This window comes from Bison bison, unplaced genomic scaffold (genome assembly GCF_000754665.1).
Source record: "Bison bison bison isolate TAMUID 2011002044 unplaced genomic scaffold, Bison_UMD1.0 scf7180017864163, whole genome shotgun sequence".
Taxonomy (NCBI): Eukaryota; Metazoa; Chordata; class Mammalia; order Artiodactyla; family Bovidae; genus Bison; species Bison bison.
In genome coordinates, this window is record NW_011494735.1 from 2,665,305 (window position 1) to 2,678,180 (window position 12,876).

Here is a 12,876-nt window from a genome sequence, read left to right on the forward strand (position 1 = left end):
GGCAAGTGTTCTGTCTTCTATTTGCCTGTATCTCATTTATCAGTTTCTATCATCTGACTGCTCAGGAGAAAGGTCAGAAGTGACTGCTTCTAAACGAGAAAAACCTTGCAAGCCGTTATCATGAAGAACTTGGTTGTTGTAACCTTTGCTCCTGTGAAAGCCTGGTTGGTTACCTAGGGGATAGCGAACATATTGGTTGACTGTCTCCAGCTAAATTCTTGGTTTCAGTTCTCTAATTCGTTGGTAACCAAAATGTCATCTATCACCAACAGTGTCTGTGTATTCTCAGAGGCGCTGCCTCAGCTGGATCCCCTGAGCCCTTCAGAGGTACTTCACACAGAAGCGGGTGGTGTGACATTTGGTTAAGAGCTGCTGTGTCTATTTCCAGAATCATTATTTTGCCTTTTTTTTACTTTTTCATATTTCAGTTGAAAAAACTCACTGTCCTTCACAACTCCAGTGTTTCATTTTTCTACAACTTACTTACAGAAATCTTCATTTTTTAAAAAAAAGTACCATAACAGATTTACATGTAAAACCATTAAATCAAGTCCATCCTTCATTTTGAAACAATTTCTGGATTCAAATTGAGTTAGCAAAAATAATTGGACCTCTGAGGCTTGACCTGTTTTTCCCAAAGCAGCTGTTTGTTTGATGGAATTTACTCCTAAAGGAAAAGGGAATATGACCATATGAAATTATCACTTATTAATTCTGCTGGAGTATCCTCCACAATCATGAAGTGTTAGAACTGAAAGGGCCACTTTAGGATGGACAATGATGGAAACCAAGACCAAGTTTAAGATGATAGAGCAAAATAGGACAATGCTAGAACCAAATCCTATCTTCCTATCACTTGTTGGGGTGGACCTGCCTAAATGTAAATATAGAAAAAAATGAAGAAGAATGATTCTCAGATCCGGGGCATGTAACTGCCATCTTGCACACTGAGACAGAACCCTCAGTGGAACTTTCAACATTTTATGTGATTATTCCTTTAATTTTGTATGTTTGGAGACACTCATTTGCCAAACAAATCTCAGACTATGTTTTAGAGTCATACCTTAGCAAAAGTCATCACCATCTTAAAGCTGAAGTACTATTGAACAGAAAAGGAGAAAAACACGCTTTTTAAAAAACATAATACTATTATAAAACATTTTTTATTAAAGCTGATTAAATCAAACCACCTAAAACCCAAAAAATTTCTACCACTAGATTTGGAAAGAATTGGCAAAGCTTTTGATGTTGCCAGTAAAAGGAGCATTCATAATACAAGGATAAAAATTAACTGGTAAAATTCAAGCTTGAGTAATAGAGGAAACCATGCAGGGATGGTTCTGTGTAGGAGTTAACACTTGCCAAAGGCCAGGCTTAACTAAAATATCTCCCCAACCCAACATCTCTGAAAGAATATTGTATCATTATTTTAGAGAACTGTTGATCTAAATAAGGCTTGCCCTTTTTATCCTGGGGTTTATTGTAATGATATAAGAACCTTTGTGTAGAGTATCTTAATATTAAGTTATTTTGCTCTTGGAGCTCTTGACCCCAGGAAGAAACTTGGCATCTATTTCAGTCTTTAAAAAAGAACTAGCAATGAAATATGTTTCCTGTCTCTGTGACCCTGCTGCTAGCTGTTGGCGGCCAAGAAGTTTCTGTGTCTTAGGGTTTGCCAAGGAGCTAAGGTAAAAAAAAAAAAAAAAAGTAAAAACAAAAAGCTGACAAGACAACTATAGAAACAAAGGGCGTTTAAAGAGGAGAAGTTCAGAAGCTTGGGAGCATTCCTAAATCTAACCCCCATCAGAAAATACCACTTGTAGGAGTCAGAAATTAAAGATTCAAGCCATATTTCATTCCTAAAGAACTTTCCAATGACCCCTGATCCAGTCTTCACCCAAGTAGGTACTCCTTCCCCATTCATGACAGATGACAGGTCAGGGAGTGGGAGGGGTAGGGGGGGCAGAAGGGTGGGGTCAACAACTGTCTACCTGCGAAGAATACTACATCAGCAATAAACAAAGATGAACCAGGATAGAAGAGAAGTAACATGAATGAGCCCACACTGGTGGAAAACTGGGAGGAAGACAGCAAAAGTAAAGTGAAAGGTGAGAGCTATGAAGGTGCCATTGGGAGTCTTAGACCCCTTGCAGTAACAGACGATTTTCTCATTTAAGAGGAAGACATTCTAAGTTCTGTTTAAAGTGCTATAGACGGGGACTTCATTTTTTTCGCTTTTGTTTTTGTTCTTTTCTTTGCTGTGCTAGGTCTTCGTTGTGGTGTGCTGGGCTTAGTTGCTCCAGGGCATGGGCGATCTTAGTTCCCTGTTGTTGTTCAGTGGCTCCGTTGTGTCTGATTCCTTGCAGTCCCATTGACTGCAGCACCCCAGCTTTCCCTATCCTTCACCATCTCCCAGAGTTTGCTCAAACTCATGTTCATTGAGTCGGTGATGCCATCCAACCATCTCATCCTCTGTCGTCCCCTTCTCCTCCTGCCCTAAGTCTTTTCTAGCATCAGGGTCTTTTCTAATGAGTCGGACCAGGGATGAAACCCACATTCCCTGAGTTAGAAGGTGAATTCTTAATCACTGGACCATCAGGGAAGTCCCAGAGACTGCATGTTTAATCTTTAGGGTGTTACTTAAAGTTTGACTCCAGGCTATTATCTTAGTGAGTGCCTTCGCCCATCATATACTATCAGTCAATGATTGTTTCCACTTTATAGATTAGAAAGCAGAGGCACAGAGAAGACCAAGATATTGCCCAAAATTTAGCAGAAGAATAGGAACAATAGCTAATGCGTATGATGCACTAACTATAGTATCATCTAATTTAACTCTTCACACAGCCTAGTTATCAGACTTACATTGGAGATAAGGAAACTGAAGCTTAAAGAAAGAGTAGTTTGCCCAAGGCCTCACACTACCAGCTACTTAGTTTACAATCTGAATCCTTCTGACTTCAAAATGTGACCACTTAACCTCTGTGCCCTGATGGGTCAGTGGTAAAAAATCTGTCTGCCAAGCAGGAGGCTGGGGTTCAACACCTGGGTCAGGAATACCCCATGAAGAAGGAAACCATTTCAATATTCTTGCCTGGGAAATCCCATGGACAGAGGAGCCTGGTGGCTATAGTTCATGGGGTCAAAAAGAATAGGACATGACTTGGTGACTAAACAACAAACCTCTCTACCAGAGTATTCCAAAGTTTGGTTCCCAGACCAGCAGCACTGATATCAGCTGGTTACAAGTGCAAATTCTCAGACTCAAACCCCCGTAATCCTATTGAATCTGAAACTCCGGGGGTAAAGCCCAGCAATGTGTGTATAACAAGCCCCCCAGGTGATTGGACATGTGCTGTTCTGTGTGGAGTCTCTTTGCTTTGCAGCTTCTTATTAGTCAAATCTAATTCTAAGAAGAAATTTTGTCAAACCCTGTGTGACAAAGAAGAATAATGTGTAATGTTTTTTACCCCTAGCATATAAAAAGCACTTAATAAATGTTAGCAACTATTGTGTCCCAGGTAGCACTCTATACAGCCTTACCTGTGGTATCTCATTTAATTCTTGAAAAAGTAGATAAGGCAGGGACTACAATTATTCCCATTCTACAGATATAGAAACTGAGGCACACAGAGACTGAGAGACTCAGAGTAAATATCTGGACCTAGGTCACAGAGCTGGCGAATGTCAGAGCCTGACACTGAGCAGGGACAGAGTAATTCTGAAGCCTGTGTTCATAACCACTTCCTCCTATACCACAGGTTGGAGAAAACGCTGATTAAGCTCCACAGCTCAAATTCAATGTTGAGGCTCCAGCTCTCACTTCAGCTTCAAAGACTCATTTATGTGCTGCACGTCACTTTCCTCTAGCCTGACCCTGCTGACTCTTGCTCCAAGGATCATGAGTCCATTAGCCTTGACGTTTATGCCCCTCCCAGCTTTGTAGACTGAACGTGATAACACCATCATGGACTCTAAATGCCACCCTATCTGTTCCCTCTGGGGCCCAGGAAAAGCTAGTAAACAATTCTCAGGGTGGCAGTAAATTCTTAGGGCAAAGAGATACTGGCTGTCCCATGTAGAAATGGCAGGTCAACACAGAATGGGAGACACCAAGAACAGGAAGTCACCACAGGGAGGAATCTCCAAACAAGGTGGGAGAAATGGGAAGATGCCTTAAAAGGCAGCTGCAAACTCTCAAAGATTCTAACAACCAGAGGCTACAAAGTTCAGCCCTAGATGACTGCCGAACCAGCGAAGAACAGGAACAGGAAGAAGCAGAACAGAAACAGGCCTCTATGACACTGTTTATTTATTTATTTTATTATTTATTTAGTTTTTGTCTGTGCTGGGCTTCTCTAGTTGCTTCATGGAGGCTTAGTTCCCCCACGGCATGTAGGATCTTACTTCCCCAATACAGGACTGAACCCACATCCCCTGCATTGGAAGGCAGATTCTTAACCACTGAACCACCTATGATACTATTTAGAATAAGCAAGACTGAAAAAGCAAACATGTGAAGAGTGAGAAGGAATGAAAGGGAAGTGAAGACCTCAAAGGTGCCACTTCTACTCCGTCCCCCAAGCCCCAGCCATGAGCAAGGAAGGTGGGACTGAATGCTCACTCATCACCTTCACTTGGGTAAAGATAGCATCAGTCCAACAGACAGAGGTCTGGCAGGAAATGGAAGGCATACTCAACAAAGCAGATCTCAACAAAGGAACCGACGCCTAAGAAGTGCACAGTGTTCCTGGCTCCACTGGAATTTCCCGGGGCCTCAGCACTCAAGGCCGTGCACACATTTGGTGGGACAACACGCCAAGGGTTTGGGGGTAGAGCAGTACACTGAGACCCACTTAAAAGCTGTGTGACTTTATTAAGCTTCAAGGACCATTTGTCTTCTCCATCCATACCTCCAGAACAGGAAGTCATCAGCAGTTTCTCTGTGTGTTACTGTTTCTATTAACCTTCTAGATAGAAGATAGCTAGCTAGCCCTTCTCTTGATCACTGTCTGTCTGGCTTCATATCTCATCACCCCAGCAAATGCAGAAGGCCTCTGTGTTGTCCCTGTGCCTCTGTCTGGCACCCCAGTCCCCCTTTACACTGCCATCTGAGTGACTGATCTAAAATATGAAAGTGACCATGCGGTGTGATGTGAAAGTCGCTTAGTCATGTCCGACTCTTTGTGACCCCATGGAATTCTCCAGACCAGAATACTGGAGTAGGTAGCCATTCCCTTCTCCAGGGGATCTTCCCAACCCAGGGATCAAACCCAGATATCCCATATTGCAGGCAGATTCTTTACCAGCTGAGCCATCAGGGAAGCCCCAAACTGACCATGGTCCTCCTGAAATTGACCAGTGACTCTCAATTATCCACAAGATGCAGTCCAGACTCCTTGGTGGCCATAGAAAGTCTTTGATGACTTGGCCCATGTCTTCTTCCCCAGCTGCAGCCGTAGCCCCTCTTCTCCCTGCAATTTACATTCCATCCATTCAAACCCTTGTGGTTTCTAGGGTGCATGCTGCTGTTCTATACATTTTTGCTCTGATATATTCCTTTTTCTCCTCCCTGAAGTAGTTCTTACGTCTTCTCTGAAACCCAGGACCCAGCACAGGGGGCAAGAAGGTCATTAGCTCAGGCTTCACCCTCACAAAGGGTAGCAAACATAGCCCTTTGACTTATCTATGTGCCTGTATTTGTGTGTGTGTATGTGTGTGTGTAAGTTGCTTCAGTCATATCTGACTCTTTGCTACCCTATGGACTGTAGCTCACCAAGCTCCTCTGTCCATGGGATTCTCCAGGCAAGAATACTAGAGTGGGTTGCCATGCCCTCCTCCACAGAATCTTCCTAACCCAGGGATCAAACTTGCATCTCTTACGTCTCCTGTGTTGCAGGTGGATTCTTTATCTCTGAGCCACTGGGGAAGTCTGACTTGTCTACACATAAAGTTACATGTAGTCACAGAGATGCAGACAGGAATGAGAGATGAAAACAGGCTTCAGATAACTTTCAACTCAGGCCTGTTATTAGATCAATCTGCCTGGAGTGTTTTATAAAGAAATATTTTTAAAGAAATCCTTTCATTATTTTGTGATTTAAACAATTTCTATAACTCTCTTTAGATATTTTTTTTTAAACTTAAAAAAAATTTTTTTATTATACCAGAAGTCTCAAAAACTGACAGTGACCTTCTCTTGACCCAGAGATGGCTGTTGACCAGTTCCCAAACTTGTCTCCTGAAACTCAGCTCCAACTCAGGGTTACTTCTGTACCCACAGAAACATTTTCCATTTTTCATGCACAATGGCATATTATGTCAAAATAATTTGTTCTGTCTTCCCTCTGAGACTTCATAGTTTCCAGAACAGGTTCTCCGAGGCACCAAGTGAATGAATATGAGTTTGACTTCAGATGTTATTATAATAGTAATAATAATAATGCACTATGGCTCAACAGGTAAAGAATCTACCTACAATGCAGGAGATGCAACTTCATTCCCTGGGTCAGGAAGGTCCCTTGAAGAGGAAATGGAAACCCACTCCAATATTCTTGCCTGGAAAATCCCATGGACAGAAGAGTCTGGCAAGCCACAGTACGTGGTGTCACAAATAGTTGAACATGACTGAGCATGAGCATGGAATAATTATATAATAGAAAGAGACGCATTTCAACAAAGTGCTGGGCATCATTCATTGCTTTCTCACACATTTTAATTGAGTCAGTCCTCCCCAAAAACCCTGTGAGATGAGAAATCAAACCTTAATAATACAGCCAATTAACAGCAGAACCAGGATTCAAACCCTGACAATTTGGCTTCAAAGCTAGTGTCAACCACTCTACTGGCAGTTCCCAAACTTTGGAGTGGTGGCTCAGTGGTAAAGAATCCACCTGTCAAGCAAGAGACATGGGTATTATCCCTGAGTCAGGAAGATCCCCTGGAGAAGGAAATGGCAGCCTACTCCAATATTCTTGCCTGGGAAATCCCATGGACCTTGGAACCTGATGAGATACAGTTCATGGGGTTGCAAAAGAATCGGAAATGATTTAGCAACTAAACCACCACCAGAATCACCTGGAGAAATATTACTAAAGCACAGTTTAACTGGGTCCTATTAACAGAGATTCTAAATCTATGCATTCATACTATGCTCTGGTGTTATGAAAAATAGTGAAGCAAAAATTTGAAAGCTATTTCATATAATTCTCTGAGGGTACTTTCATCTCATTAAGTAGATAATGATATTTCAGAAATAAGTTTGTAGCTTTTTAACAGAATTCAACTTTAAAAAGGACTTTGCAAAGATTGAGTTTTCATTTGTAGTAATTGGTCTTTTCTCTGGAAGAGCACAGAATTTTGAGACCAATTGGGTTCAAGAACACCTACTGACAAGCTCTGCATTTGCACAACTTCACAATGAGGAAATGAGTTTAGAGAAATAAATAACTGACTCAAGTTGCTGAGGCAGCAAACAACCCCTCCAGAATGGCTGCCCTGAGAACAGGCTGAGCTCAGGACAGAACATTCTCCGATCAACTGTCTGCTGCTGCTGCTGCCGCTGCTAAGTCACTTCAGTCGTGTCTGACTCTATGTGACCCCATGGACTGCAGCCTACCAGGCTCCTCCGTCCATGGGATTTTCCAGACAAGAGTACTGGAGTGGGGTGCCATTGCCTTCTCCAGATCAACTGTCTAGTCACACCATCACCAGCTCAGCCCACTTCCCCACACCCAGTTCTTTCTAGCCAGGTTTATTCCTCTGTAAAAATAAAAGTCCTTTTCTGCCTGGCATTTGTGATGCTTGCAAATCTGATGGATGGAACTCCTCTTGCAAAGGTCCACTTCTCCCATTATAACCATCTCTCCCCTACCCCACTCACCATTGGCAATATTTTTTTTTTTTTCAAATAGAGTGCCTCCTCACCTAAGTCTGGATTTGTTTTGAACTTGATTCCAGTCTGGATTTGCTTCAAAATGTGTATGATTTCTCACCTGCATGCAATCTTAGATCCACAGTCATATTTTTATCCTCATTTAGTAGAAAGAATAATGGATACTGAAATATCCACTTTCTAATCCCTGAAACCTGTGAATATGAGTATGTTAGGTTACATGGCAAAGGCGGGGCTTCCCAGGTGGCACTAGTGGTAAAGAACCCGCCTGCAGTGCAGGAGATGCAAGAGACGGGAGTTCAATCCCTGGGTTGGGAAGATCCAGGGAGGAAGAAATGGCAATGCATTCCAGTATTCTTGCCTGGAAAATTCCATGGACAGAGAAGCCTGGTGGGCTACCATCCTTGAGGCTGCAAAGAGTCAGATGTGACTGAGCACATTATCTTAATTTAATTTTCATGGCAAAGGGGAATCAAAGTTGCCAATGGAATTAAGCTGTTAATCAGCTAACCTTGAGATGGAGAGACTGTCTTGGATTCTTTGGGTTGGCCCAACTACAAGAGTTCTTATAAATTGAAGACGGAGGCAAGAGAAAGAGAACCAGAGACAGCAGTGTGAGAAGTTGGCCTAATATTTCTGATTTTGAAGATGAAAGAAAAGGGCCATGAGCCAAGGAATGCAGGTGAGCTCCAGAAGCTGAGAAAAGAAATGGATTATTTCCTAGAGCTTCCAGAAAGAATGCAACCATGCTGACATTTTGGTTTTAGCACAATGAAGCCCATTCTGAGGAGTCTGACCTCAAGAACTGTAAGATAATAAATTTAGGTTGTTTTAAGTCAGTTTTCCAGTAGTCATGTATGGATGTGGAAGATAGACCATGAAGGCTGAGTGCCAAAGAATTGATGTTTTCAAACTGTGGTGTTGGAGGAGACTCTTGAGAGTCCCTTGGACTGCAAGGAGATCAAACCTGTCAATCCTAAAGGAAATCAACCCTAAATATTCATTGGAAGCATTGATGCTGAATTTGAAGCTCCAGTATTTTGGCCACCTGATGCAAAGAGCCAACTCATTGGAAAAGACCCCAATGCTGGGAAAAATTGAGAGCAGGAGAATGGAGCAATAGAGGATAAAATGGTTGGTTGGCATCACCAACTCAATGGGCATGAGTTTGAGAAAATTCTGGGAGAGAGTGAAGGATAGGGAAGCCTAGCATGCTGCCATCCATGGGGTTGCAAAGAGTTGGACATGACTGAGCGACAGCGAGAGAGAAGGCAATGGCACCCCACTTCAGTACTGTTGCCTGGAAAATCCCATGGGCAGAGGAGCCTGGTAAGCTGCAGTCCATGCGGTCGCTAAGAGTTGGACACGGCTGAGTGACTTCACTTTCACCTTTCACTTTCATGCATTGGAGAAGGAAATGGCAACCCACTCCAGTGTTCTTGCCTGGAGAATCCCAGGGACAGGGGAGCCTGGTGGGCTGCCGTCCATGGGGTCGCACAGAGTCGGACACGACTGAATCGACTTAGCAGCAGCAGCAGCAGCAGAGCGACTGAACAACAAAGCCACGAAATTCATGAAAATTTGTTACAATAGTGATGGGAAACTAATGTACTCTATATTACAGATAATGGATCTGAGATTTAGAGAGTTTATAAAATTTGTCCAAGGTCATACAACCAGTAAATGAAGAAACTAAAACTGAAGCTCAAGCCTCTATATTCAGAGCCCCTATTTCTACTACTATGATAATTTGTAAAACAAATTCTAATCTCTTTTACATGATGGCTTTTCAAATATTTGGAAGTAGACACCATGTCTTCTCTTAGTCTTCCCTAGGAAAAGCAAAAGTTTCTGTAAGCCTCAGATGACCGTTGGAGGTACCCTGACCCTCCTGGAAAATATGGCGGCCAAGCTGAACAGGGTGCCAGTGAGGCTGAAGCACCAACTTTGTATGTTTCAATTCGTCCTTTGAAAAGTGGCATTTATAACTCATAAAATTTAAGCATTACTCTTTGAGTTAGAAAAATGAGGTGGTAGTTTTCTTTTATTGACAAATTGGCTGTGAACTTAATGTTCCTAAAAAATGAGTCATTTGAATTGGAACATTAATTTATTTGAGCAGCTGGGTCCACATCACTCTGAGAAAATGCCATTGCTCTGTCCCTACACAGATCATCCCATAATGGTCCCAGCACCTGCCTATAGTAGTAATAGTTCAGGCTTCCTTCTTGCCCTCCCACCTGGAATCTCAGATGCTGGAGGTAATAACACCTTTTTAGAAGAGTGCATTTGAGAGTCCACCTTGCCACCTTTGCCCCACTTGGAGACATTAAGTTTTGCCTGCAACTGAGATTCAATAGTACCGCATGTTTGTATTAGAGACAAAGTCTGTCCTGTCTCTGTAAGATCCATCCTATAAGAAAAAGTGGGAGGAAGATCGAGCCTTCAGCTCTGAAATAACCAACAGGGCCAATAAGAACTGCAAATACGTCACGGCTGGGGAAGCATAGATAAAGGGACACACTCATCTCCCATAGAGATGCTTAGCTTGAGTCCACGGGAGCCAAATGTAAAGTTCTGAACCAGCTGTTAAACACAGCCATTATTAAAAATTATATAAGTTTGCAACTTTATAAATCATACTAAAAACAAAGGCAAGAAACACTCAAAGCTCATTGCTTCCTCATTATTTTACCACCTTTTACTATTATCCCTTCTCTTCAGGTTATTTCTGCTGCCAGATCTATATGATTGGAAAACTGTAAGAGTGTGCCACTGAATAGCTCTCTCAAATTCTGAGTTCAGCAGTGGCACACTGATGGCTTTACAATCAGCCATGGTGGGTGTATTTATTCCACAGATGTCAGTAAATCCTGTGAACGAGGGCATCTATCTCACCCCTGGCTGAGTGTCAAACATTTACCAGCACATCACCTCCCATCAGTACATCTTTCCACCCTGCACCACACAAAACATTGCAACCTGCTCACCTCGTGAAGACATGAAGACATCAGCTACATCATTTCATCCAATAATTATAAAGGGCAAAGTAAACCTCTCTAGGATATTTTTCTTTAAACATTTTTTTTTTGGCTTGGAAGGTTTATTCACACATTTATACATCATCTGTTTCCTCTTTAAATTTCAGAGTAACTTTGGATTTTATAACATGGAGTTAGCATTTAAGGTATGCTATCTCAGAAAGGAGAATTATAGGAACTAAGGAGAATTCTACAGTGTTGTTGGTGTTTCTTGGTCTGTGATGTATGGGACAGTATGGAAACCTCCTTGAGTATCCTCCTTTCTATACCACCTTTTATTTCCACAGTTCAGTTCAGTGCAGTTCAGTTCAATCGCTCAGTCATGTCTGACTATTTCTGACCCCATGGACTGCAGCAGCCCAGGCCTCCCTGTCCATCACCAATTCTCAGAGCTTACTCAAACTCATGTTCATTGAATCAGTGAAGCCATCCAACCATCTCATCCTCTGTCGTCCCCTTCTCCCACCTTCAATTTTTTCCAGCATCAGGGTCTTTTCAAATGAGTCAGTTCTTCGCATCAAGTGGCCAAAGGATTGGAGTTTCAGCTCTTGCATCAGTCCTTCCAGTGAATATTCAGGAATGATTTCCTTTATGATGGATTGGTTGGAGAGTCCAAGGGACTCTCAAGAGTCTTCTCCAACACCACAGTTCAAAAGCATCAATTCTTCGGCGCTTCTGCTAAGTCTGCTAAGTTACTTCAGTCGTGTCCGACTCTGTGCAACCCCATAGACAGCAGCCCACCAGGCTCCCCCGTCCCTGGGATTCTCCAGGCAAGAACACTGGAGTGGGTTGCCATTTCCTTCTCCAATAGCTTCCCTTATAGTCCAACTCTCACATCCATACATGGCTACTGGAAAAACCAGAGCTTTGACTACATGGACCTTTATTGGCAAAGTAATGTCTCTGCTTTTCAATATGCTGTCTAGGTTGGTCATAACTTTTCTTTCAAGGAGCAAGCATCTTTTAATTTCATGGCTGCAGTCACCATCTGCAATAATTTTGGAGCCCAAAAAAATAAAGTCTGTCACTGTTTCCATTGCTTTCCCATCTATTTGCCATGAAGTGATGGGACCAGATGCCATGATCTTAGTTTTCTGAACGTTGAGTTTTAAGCCAACTTTTTCATTCTCCTTGTTCACTTTCATCAAGAGGCCCTTTAGTTCTTCACTTTCTGCCATAAGTATGGTGTCATCTGCATATCTGAGGTTACTGATATTTCTCCTGGCAATCTTGATTCCAGCTTGTGATTTGTCCAGCCCAGCATTTCTCATGATGTACTCTGCATATAAGTTAAGTAAGCAGGGTGACAATATACAGCCTTGAAGTACTCCTTTTCCTATTTGCAACCAGTCTGTTGCTCCATATCCAGTTCTAACTGTTGCTTCTTGACCTTCATACAGATTTCTCAGGTGGCAGGTCAGGTGGTCTGGTATTCCCATCTCTTGAAGAATTTCCCACCATTTGTTGTGATCCACATACTCAAAGGCTTTGGCATAGTCAATAAAGCAGAAGTAGATGTTTTTCTGGAGCTCTCTTACCTTTTTGATGATCCAACAGATGTTGGCAATTTGATCTCTGATTCCTCTGCCTTTTCTAAATCCAGCTTGAACATCTGGAAGTTTACAGTTCACGTACTGTTGAAGCCTGGCTTGGAGAATTTTGAGCATTACTTTGCTAGCGTGTGAGATGAGTGCAATTGTGTGGTAGTTTGAGCATTCTTTGGCATTGCCTTTCTTTGGGATTGGAATGAAAACTGACCTTTTCCAGTCCTGTGGCCATTGCCGAGTTTTCCAGATTTGCTGGCATATTGAGTGCAGCACTTTCACAGCATCATCTTTCAGGATTTGAAATAGCTCAACTGGAATTCCATGACCTCCACTAGCTTTGTTCATAGTGATGCCTCCTAAGGCCCACTTGCTTTCACATTCCAGGATGTCTGGC